The following is a 12224-nucleotide window of genomic DNA, read 5'->3' on the forward strand; positions in this document are numbered from 1 at the left end:
CCTACACTTTTAAAACTCCTTCTCCTTCAAACCCTCTCCCCTTTTACTTTTCGAGAACAAACAAATCATAAAAACCCTTCTCCTCGATCAGGACCCCAAGATTTACTAGTCACACACTAATTTTAATAAACAACCCAATTGACGTTTCATTCGATACAACACTATCTACTTTACCCGAAAACCTTCCCATCCTTCAACACCTTCTGTAAGCCAAATATCACCATCAATTTTTCCCCTAAAATTTCCTACAAATATTGATTCACGATATCAAGAACATTCATCTCAGAATATACCACCACGATTAGATTGGAACACATTCGTAGCACCCCCACCATTATTTGGTCAACATCGAAAAAGTAGTAGATTACACAACTGGGCACTAAACAGATTACAATATCGACACGATATTCACAAAGACATACAAGAACATAACATCCAAATACTACTACAAAGCAGTCTCACACTAAAGTTCGAACTTACAGTAAGACTAAATAACATTGTTCAACACCCATTTCCATTAGACCCTCCTAATATAACAGTTCAATCTTTACCTCCCCCATTTATAACAACAGAAATATTATACAAATACGACAGATATACAAAAAAGACGATCGGGTACATAACCTTTTATAAACCATACTGAGAATTATCATACACATGTATATTCTAAAGATAATCCAATTTCAACACCTTTTTTTCTCATTTTTCCGAAACAAACCAAAATCCCTCTCCTCGCACAGGACCTCAGGATTTATTAGTAACACACTAATTGTGAAGAAAATGAACAAAAACACTACAAAAATACGCCATAAACCAAGTAACTGAATGCGAATCCGAACCTCAAGAAATAGAAACAACAAATATATATTAGCCAAACTTTATTCAAAGGCCGAGCCACAACCTCAACAGGATACAATTCACAGCAAAATTCTCAAAAAAAGTACATTGTTCCCAAGTTTCAAATGGAAACAAAAATAGACTTGATCACGAATCTTTCTATCAAAGTAATATAGAAAGACTTTTACATCTTAACCCTGAAACATAAAAACGAACTTCATCGATTGAAATTAACTACAACTAAAGGTACAAACCAAAAATTGGTAAAATTTCAAGTTTTTCCAGACTCTGCACGTCAAGCGGAACTTGAAAGATACCAAGGTCATATAAAATTAGATGTTAAATACCCGTTTCACGGCGCACATGGACGATTAACTTATAAACTCCATGATAAACATTGAATACCACACATTGGAATAAACAATCCTTTTAATTACAAAGCTGACACAAAAACCAAAGGATTTTAAGAATTTATGTTTTTTGATTGGAAAATCCAATTAGAAAAGGTACAATTAACACGCGATTTAATTTATCAAGAAATACGATTACCTTGTAAAAATGACCAAGGACATTGCGATTCAACAACAAAAACACGAGCAACTATTGTTTGGTTCCTCGGAGACACATGTACCACATTTCAAGATGCAAGAATACACGCAAGATTGAGCAAATTTCATCAAAAAATCTTTAATGAATCTATTCCTCATGATAAAGTAAACACTCAAAAAACCCGACAAATCAATAATTGTTACAACAATATCAATAATCTAGAAAACAAATTGACACGTTTTCAAATCTACCCAGAAACAGAACTCGGTTGCAAATATAACACTCCACTTAATTAAACACAATACTCAGAAATGCTTGTCGAGTACGAAAAAGGTTTCAACAAGAATACAGGAAAATAAATAAATAACCCAAATTCAATACATTAGACTTCAAAAAATGTTAGAAACTCACACATCCCAGTAGCTTTTCTGAAAGCACCGGAAGAATTGGTGGAAAAATTTGACCACAAGACAAAAGCAGTACAAGTTTACAAGGACTATCACCTATGAACAATACCTATTTTGATGCAATTCACAATGACATCCACTTAGACATGAAATTAGACTATACAACAAGTAGAATTTTTCAAGAAAGGTCACTATCAGAACTAGAAATGCTTCATCACTTATGTGAACTTGAACGAACACAAATTTTTACAATCACTTGCTCTTGCAGTATTAAAAACTCCTTATGCAGAATATTTATTGTCAGAAAATAGATCAAATTTTATGAACTACGAAAGAAAGATATTATGGTAAAAAAAGGTACGAAAAAAGTATCTTCATTATATGTATTTGAAGACAAAATATATTAGAAATGAATCCCCATATTCTACAAAATTAAAGTACATTTTGTTGACACACTTTCTAGAAGAACATAATTCTGGGATACAGCCGTCCTATGTGGATCTAAAAATAGCCACAATGTTGTACAGTTAAATCACAATGAAGATAAATACTATCTTCTCACACCATATCCTACACATATGTTACCATTAAAGACATTTTCACCAGAAAGTATCAGAGCTATAACTAGAAACCCAAATATAGATTAACAATCAATAGGTACATACTCTAGATCAGATATACAACATAAACTCCGCAAACAACAATTTCAAGAACTCCTTACAAAAATGGATACAATTTAAAGACAATCCATTGACCAAAATTTAAGAAAACTTGCAGAAACTGCAGGATTTTCAAACATCTATTCACAAGACTACAGTGGATATTTTAAAGATATAAAAGACTACATTTATTTAAACGGTAAAAACTACCATCCACAAGATATACTACCCATCAATTTTTTTTGTTTTATAAACTTGTAGGATGAACTTCTCGCCTTTCTAGGATAGCCCTACTACATCTTAGAAAGATTGACTATATTATATGCAATGTTTCAATTTTTTGGTTTTCTTTTCTCATTATTGAGAGGAATCTATAACACATGCGCAATACACACACAAGTGAACAAACAAGCAAGTGTAGCACGCATATTATTCGCAGGATTTTTCAACCTCCATCCTCAATTAACAAAATCCTTCTAGACGCTCAAATAATTGAATACAAAAAAAACTATCAACCACAGCAAATGCATATGATAATTCACAAAACAACAAAAATACAACACCTACTGCTCCACAATTACACACTTTACATAATAACCATCCGTTATCTTTACTACCACGAAACTACAGGAATATAGCCCTAACAGAGCACATCCGTACAAGCCATAGTTATCCACAAAGTCCAGTTACTCACATAATAGCCCAGCAACCAAATGTAAAAGAAACTTGTGAACAGATCATAGAACAGCCACATACCACAAATTTCCGTTCTCAGATCAACCATTTTTTTAGCCCACGATGAGCCGCCAGATTGGATCCCTCAACCGCTCCCTCTATTATCCATCCAATCTCCAACGTCACTCTCCAAACATATCAATTTCTGATTTTACTCTCTATCTTGTACCATCATATATTAATAATTCACCAAGCATGTATTCAGATGAGACTGCCACAAACACAGTCATTCATACCATTTAACAATTTAACAATTCTGATATTGAAACCCAAGATGAATTCGGAGATTCCGAGCCTAGCTCATCCATTTTTTCCCAACCCCTTCCTCAGCCTTCTCTTTCTACACTGATGCAACTCCAGTTTTCTCCCCAATGACCAGCTAGCCACCTGACCGCCCTAGCCCCGTTGATGAAGAACTCGAAAATGAATTAGACAATTTTATAACCCTACGACAACAGCTTCAAAACCCTAACACACTAACAATTCTCCACCTATCACAAACCGAACATCCTCCAAATCGGCATTCACAACTGAAAAAAACCCGAGCCCACCAAGTATTAAAACGCAAACATCTCAATTTCCAAATGCTTCCCAACCCTCGACCACCTCGAATGTTTTCCTTTCACCCACTTCACACTTACACAAAAAAATTCCCACAAATGTGCTTAACATTTTCCCCACAATACACTTACTATCAAACTACTTACAACGATCAACGAACTCAGGTTGACGAACATGCCTTGTTTCCCACAGTCTCATGGACCTCATACTATCATTTTAGTAACCCATTATCAATCCCATTTTATATTAACCCAGACGACAATGAATTGTGTCACACTCGATTACATCACCTAACCGCAGCACTTCATGAGAAACAATTCACAACAATCGGACTAACCCAAACACTAAATAGATTTATTACACAAAAAGCAAACCGATTTTCCATTAACCACTATGATCACGCTATTGCACGATATATGGAAAATACCTTTTTAGGTGACGATACTAACGCTAACCCCCAACTGACTGAAAATTTTTTCTTAATTTCTCTTTATGTATTTGTCATTAACTGCATGAATAAAAAATTTGATCATATTTTTTTCACAGAACTTCGCGACACAAAAACCTCCGACCCCTATTTTAATAAATTTAACCATTTCTCCCTAAATTTCATTTTTCTAACACCAAAAGAGCGCGACTTACACTGCTCACATCAATTAAAGCTACGCACAAAACAAACTCACACATACACTTATTATAAATTTATCCAACACCACTACACAACTAATACACCATCACAAAACCCACAACATCGATTTCAATTCATTAACTCAAAACTTTCTTCACCCTTCTTCATAAATTTCACATTATATATAAGAGACACCAAATTTGCGCCAAGGAACGAGCAGCAAAGGAAATGACAACCCAATCACATTCCAACTTCGGAATGGCAAATCTATTCGATTTGCTGCCTAAAGTCACTACCCTCAAAAGATTTAAAGTATGGACTCAACATTGCAGCAAAGGAAAACCATTCAACCAGATCAATGGCCATCTCGATGTTAACTACACGTACCAATCCTAGTCACTTGCCACTTCACACGGAAAAGTCAAACTTCACTCTGCAAACAGTCTCGTTCTAAACTTAACGAAATCGATACATCATTGCATTAATCAGAAGTTTTGCCACAATCACCCAAGACTACCACGATCAACGAGACCCATCCACAAACACGAACATAACAATTTTCCTCCGTCGAACACAAACAGCCACACTTCTCCTTCCTCCAAGAAGTCAGTACTCGCAACTCCAAAAGAAACTACATCACCCGTCCTTCACTTTATCAAACAATTAAAAACTAAAAACTCTCTAAACCTCGGATGGGTGGAACCAGTTCTTAACTAGAATTTATAGACCAATTTTATTTATGATGGAATATCACTATAAAGTTTTTATAACTAACTAATCATATTCCATCTCTAACATTTAGACTTATTTGTAAGTGCTGAAACTACTTGTTGCTTCAGCACCAGAACATTTTAAATAAAACTTAAAAAACAGTTGTTCTCTCTATGGCAACTAATTTGCATAAACTAGTATACACTAGATCTATTGAGACTAGGAGATTTAAGAGTAAGATTAAGACCGGTATTAGACTAAGAAGTTACACGAATCTATCCGGCCTAAAATAAGTTAGCGTGACGAGCAGACCGTTTACCTTATCTGAAATAATCTATGAGTACAGTCAATAGAACATATTTCAGAAATCTATTTTTTTCAAAGTTTTTTGCAAAACTATCAACAATTTCTTATATATTCCTCGAGATCTAGAGCTTACAAACAGATGAATTAAAAAAGAAAACCCGAAAATTTCTCCTATCCGTTCTAGTGTTGAATCTTCCCTGCGAGTCTAGGCTACCTTACGCCATTTGACACTGGAAGCGGACTCCGCAAATTCTAAGTCGATTCCGCAAGTTAGTTTATTAAACGTAGCAAAACTGATTTTAGCGTATGGAGAATTAAAGGCTAGAGAAATAAATTATTATCAAGCAAAAGCGATTTTTAAAAGCATGGATTTAACCATTGTTAGCGGAAAGCACTAACAAATATTAAACTTTTGGTTAACTAAATTGTAGATTTACCCTTCAGAAATTATTTTTTCTCTTCGCCTTACAATAGTTCGTTTAACTAAAAGCGCTTCTGGTAAACAAAGCCTCTTGGCAAAAATAATTCTCTGGTAAATATATCCATTGATGGTAAGAATCTTGTTAGAATCCTTACAGTTCTGTCTGATAACACATGGTGACTAATTGATGACTATCGAGGCTTGACAAAAAAGCAAAATCTAATTAAATAAGGTATATCAAAGTTGTTCAGGTAATTTCAACGGCATACATCACGAGGCCACACTGTGCATTTTGAGAATTTTAAGTGAAATTCGCAACAAGCCAAAAGCCGATTTGACGCGGAATCAGCAACACTGCCACACTTTGGTCGTCTTTGCTGGTTGGTTTCAACAAACAAACAGCTAAAAAACTGAGCCGCTCAAAAATGCTCCCAAAATAGACAAATTTGCGGAATCGGCAACAGTATTTGTGGAATCTGGAAGAGTTTATGGAAACTCCAAGCAAAAAGCGTATGGCTAGTCAGATTGCTCTGTTGCGGATTTCGTTATTGTAAGTTTCCAAATCCTCAAATTTTACCCACAAGTTTTAAATAGATTCCGCACTTTATTAGCGGAATCAGTTTATTGTTTGCTGATACTAGTAACAAATATAATAGTGCCTTTAAGTAAATCGGTATTGTAAGCTAGAAAAACAAAACTATTAATTGACATTTTTGAAAAGCTTTTCTTATACCGAAATGTCTGCCGAATTTATTACATGCCACAATTATTTTATGAAGAAAAATAAACAGTAAGTTCCGAAAGCGGAATACATTTCACATTGACCAAAAGGGAGCAATAATTAACAAAATATATAAAATTTTTCTCTGAAACACAAACAATTGCTCTGTTCAGTTCGTTCAATTACACAGCGAAGCACACCGTAAAGTCTCAAAAGCAGACAATACGTTCAGATCGATCCAACAAACCGCCCGACTTCAAACCTCAAACGCTATGATTTGTGTTGCTATTTTTTCAAAATAACGATCCAAAAAATTGTCTGATGGGAATTTTATCTTAACTACTGATGAGTACACCCACGATGCTATTAACCAATGAGTTAAGATTGTTGGTGGATTCCGCTGACTTTGGTTAAATCCTTGCTTTTAAATTCCCCTGATTCTGGATAATAATTGTTGATCTAGCTTTTAATTAATCATACGCAAGAACTGGTTTAATTTAGCTTTGAAAACAAAGTTGTGAGATCCGCTTACAGTTTGTAGAGTCCGCTTACAGATCAGGAATCCAACGCACTTAGCTATATTCGCTTGCAGTGGTTTCGGAGACAATTAAATTGCCATAAAAATTTACGTTCAGGTGTTCGTGCCTTGAATCTGCGGAAAAATTGTAAATTTGAAGACTTACCGAAATTCTATGCCTCGTAATGTATTCAAAGTGAATATCCATGTATACAAGCCTTTTTATTGCAGTACTAAGTTTTTTTGCTAGTTTTTGATAGTCGGTTTAGTATCTTCTTTTTTTAGTTTAGTAAAAGTTTCTCCTCGTCGTTCTAGTGTTCAGTCTTCCCTGCGGTTCGAGGCTTTCTTAGGCCGTTCCAGGCTGGAAGCGAACTCCGCAATTTCTTGGTGGATTCTTCAAGTTTGTTTATTAAACTAAACTAAATCGATTTTCGTGCGTATGGAGAATTGAAGGCTAGAGAAATAAATTATTTTCAAGCAAAAGCTATTTTTAAAAGCATGGATTTAGCCATTGTTAGTAGAATCCAATAACAAATGTTAAGTTTTTGGTTGACTAAACCGTAGATGTACCCTTCAGTAAACATTATCCGTGAGGTTTTTCTGTCCCCTTTGCTTTGCAAAAGCTCCTTTAACTAAAAGCGAGTTTGGTGAATAAAGCCTCTTGGTAAAAATTATTCTTTGGTAAATCTTTCCAGTGATGGTAAAAAATCAATGAGTTTTTGTGTCTGCTTTTTGCGCTGCGTCATCTAACATAATTTGACCCGTTTCATAATGTCTAGTTCTGAAACAAAGTTGACATGATTCCTTGGGTAGATAGTTGTTTTGACTCATTATAATCAATGCTTTCTAGAAAAAAATATGATAAGGGAACCATTCTAAGCGACAAATCCACGCAGTTGTTAGAGTCATTACGGTTCTGTATGATGACACATAGTGACTAATTGATGACTATCGAGGCTTCAAAAAAGCGAAATCTAATTAAATGACCTATATCAAACTCAAGGGTGTTTATCTAATTTAAATGGCATACATCACGAGGCCACACTGTGCATTTTGTGAATTTTAAGTGGATTCGCAACAAACCAAAAGCCGATTTGTGGCGGAATCAGAAACATTGCTACATTTTTGATCGTCTTTGCTGGTTGGTTTCAACAAACAAACAGCTAAAACACTAAGCCGCTCAAAATTGCTCCCAAAATAGACAAATTTGCGGAATCGGCAACAGTATTTGTGGAATCTGGAAGAAATCATGGAAACTCCAAGCAAAAAGCTTATGGCTAGTCAAATTGCTCTGTAGCGGATTTCGTTATTGTAAGTTCGAAATCCGCAAAACGTACACACAAGTTTTAAGCAGATTCCGCAATTTGTTAGCGGAATCAGTTTTTTGTTTGCTGATACTAGTAACAAATATAAAAAAGCCTTTAAGTAAGTCGGTATTATAAGCTAGAAAACAAAACTATTAATTGACAGTTTTGAAAAGCTTTTCTTATACCGAATTGTCAGCCAAATTTATAACATGCCACAATTATTTTATGAAGAAAAATAAACAGTAAGTTCCGAAAGCGGAGTACATTTCACATTGACCAAAAGGGGGCAATAATTAACAAAATATATATAAAAAAATTTCTGAAACACAAACAATTGCTCCGTTCAGTTCGTTCATTCATACAGCGAAGCACATCGTAAAATCTCAAACGCAGACAACAAGTTATGTTCAGCTCGTTCCAACAAACCGCCCGACCTCAAACCTCAAACGCTATGATCTGGGTTGATGTTTTTTCGAAATTACGATCCAAAAATTGCCTGATGGGAATTTTATCCCAATTACTAAAGGGAACCTTCACTATGCTATTAACCAATGAGTTTAGATTGTTCGTGGATTCCGCTGACGTTGGTTAAATCTTTGCTTTTAAACTCCTCTATTTCGAGATAAAATTTACAGCTCTAGCTTTTAATTGTTCATACGCTAGAACTGATTTAGTTTAGCTTTAAAAACAAAATTTCGGGATCCAGTTACAATTTGTGGTGTCCGCTTACAGTTCAGGAATTCAAAATACTTAGCTATATTCGCTTGTAGCGGATTCGGCGACAAAACAAATTGCCGACAAAATTTACGTTACAGGTGTTCTTATGCGTAATCTGCGGAAAATTTGTAAGTTTGAGGAATTGTCTCTGGCTTCCATTGACCTACAGAGGCCAAATTCTACGCCTCGTAATATATTCAAAATGAATATGAATATTTATGTCTACTAGCCTTTTTTGCTGTACCTATTTTTTTGTTAGTTTTTGATAGTCGGTACAGTATCTACTTTTCTATAGTGAAGGATTACCCATGATGTTGTAATTTGATTGAATTTTTTTCAAAAATTTGTCCAGACAGGGGTGGATCTAAGGTTTTCTTGAGGAAGGGACGGATTTTCAAAAAAATTCGACCTTTTTTAGGTCGAACAACTTGATTTTCCGAGCATTAAAAAGATTTAAAAGACCAAGTTCTGGTAAAACTTTATGCGCCGCAGGCAAAACTTTGAAAAAAAACAGGCAGAAAAAGGCATTTTCAGGCAGTTTTTTGGAAAATTTTGACCAAAAAAACGCGCTTTTCGGCGCGCGGTCCCCCCTCAAAATTAGTGTATATTGGCGCCAAAGGCACTTTTAGAATTTTTTTAAGGTCCGTCACCAAATATGGATATCTCGAAACAGTACAACGGGGGAACCTTTGGGTCGGCAGGATTGGAATTGCTAAGGGAAGTAGGCGTCCGCCCCCCCCCCCCCCTAAATCCGCCCCTGTCCAGACTAAAAATTGCGCAGAAAAAGAAAAAATGAACTTATAAAATATGGTAAAAACTGAACCCTTGTTTACTTTCTGGTAAAAAAAAATTGGTAAAAGACCATTTTAGAGTAGCGTGAGGCTGGTACTTGACATTAATATAATACAACTCCTCCTCGATTCTCAGACATAAAATTGAGTCACATTAGCTGAACGGTTGTTCAGAAAAATGTATGCTAACATAATGTTAGCATACATTTTTCTGAACAACCGTTCAGCTAATGTGACTCAATTTTACGTCTGAGAATCGAGGAGGAGTTGTATTATATTGTATTAACAAACTCATGTCACATTGTTGAACTTTAATATTCTGATTTGACAATCGGTTGAGCAGTTTTTGATCTGTATACTGCTAGCTACATTTCATTAGGCACTCACCATAACAGACTCAGCACACAACTTCCAGCTCAGAAAACCCGTGTAAGTATCCGGAGAAGCATAGTCCAGCCAGATTTGGCTATCCGGGTCCGCCCAAGGTGGCGGCACGTCGGTAGAGTTTTCACTCCCCATTTAGAAAAATGTGCAATTTTTAACGGTAGTTATTTTCAATTTTTTCTGCAGTTTTTTGAAATTTTGAACCTTTTGATGTTTATTCTTGGTAAGTTTTAAATATTCGGCGTTAAACAGTGTTGCTATAGGTGCCGAAAGCTGACGGCTACTGTTGCAACTTCAGCCGTCACATAAAATCATTTTTTGATCATATTTCCCCAATGTGAAGCCACAATTTAAATAATATTCAATATTTGCTTTTTTTATATATTGGAAGCTCTGTCTGATGTTTGTCGGAACCATTTTGCCTTTTGCAAGTCTACATACTGTGTGAATTTATTAAAAACGACAGAACTAGTTCATTTTCCAATATCATAAATATATTAAACTATTTAACGAATAGATACAAAAAAAAAGATATTTCCCCCCTTTCAAATTCAAATTTGAAAAGTCTATTTAACGTTGTCATAATGCAATGAAATTTGGCGTGGTGAACAAATCGACAATTCTGAACAGATTTGTTTTTCATATTACAGCGTAACATCACGCATTTAGCCGTAATAACACGTAAAACAAAGGCAAAACTCGGTATTTTGAGGGGGGAACTGGAAAAGAGCCGAGATTTGTACAATGATATTTACTGTATACATGCAAATCAGAAGAATACCGTTAAAACATTCAAGACTTGACTTACAAGGTTTTGAGGAGGGCTAGATTACGATATTAATATTTTCAGCAGTTAAATGTTCATTAGAAGTGAATAGACCAACAAATCATTTTGGGAAAAAGTGGGCATGTTAAGTACTATAGTTGGTGGTTTTGCGGGAAATACTTCATTTTTTGATTTTTTTACTTACTTTATTGCTTGAAATTTTAAAACCAAATATGTAGCTATTACTGATATTTTGGTTTAATTCTTACGCTTCTATGCTGTTTTTATCAATTTTGGTCTTTTTCAATAAAACAAGGCCAGGTAATAAAAAATCTTTCCAATTCGGATTTTTATGTCAAAAATTAAGCAAAAAAAGTTTTTAAGGTGCACATGAATTGTACAATATTTGGGTATTTTTACATATTCCGCCCAAAAATCATCATCTTGAACTGAAACTTTTTTGCTTCAATCTGAAGGTCTGAACAGCTGGAATTAGCCAATAAAATTTCAGTACCATCTCAATATGTCTTAATCACAATTTTAAGACGAATTATAAACAAACCGAGGTGGCCTAAAATGAGGAAAATTTGGTAAACTACCTAAATTTATTTTAGATACGCTCCAGAAGTTTGCCCAGTGGAGAAAAAACACAAAAAAACAGGTCCAGAGAAAAACAATTTCATATCTGCTCAAATTCGGCCTTGTTAGGGGTCGGTTTAAGAATAAAGTAATCGCATTTGTAATAACCAAATCAATTAGTGCTATCAATTTGTTTTTCTCAGCATTTATACATAAAAAATTATAAAATCGGAAAATTAAGAAGTTCAGGCTGAATAAGTAAAAAGACTCCTTTTATCAAAGAAAGCAAAGAAACTTTGAAAGTTTTCCGGCATTTTTGAAGGTATCTAAACATCCAATCTAGACGAATACACCCTAAGAAACTTATACAATGGCTCCGGCAGCTCAACAGAGGAAATGATTTTTTTGTGTAACCTTGACTAAGTGGGTGCAATCGAGTTTGAAAACCAAGCGTTCTGGAGAATTCTCATTTCTTTTTTTTTCAGAAAATCTTGAATTAAACTTCAAAAAAAACTCTTTTGAAATCTTAGTAAATCTTGCAAGGAACATCGCCCTTCTTCTTCGAACATCGTCAATAATCTTTTTTAAAAAATTACGTTATCTTTGGCTTCTTCTATCAAGTTTCCTT

Source organism: Symsagittifera roscoffensis, chromosome 3 (assembly GCF_963678635.1).
Source record: "Symsagittifera roscoffensis chromosome 3, txSymRosc1.1, whole genome shotgun sequence".
Classification (NCBI taxonomy): Eukaryota; Metazoa; Xenacoelomorpha; order Acoela; family Convolutidae; genus Symsagittifera; species Symsagittifera roscoffensis.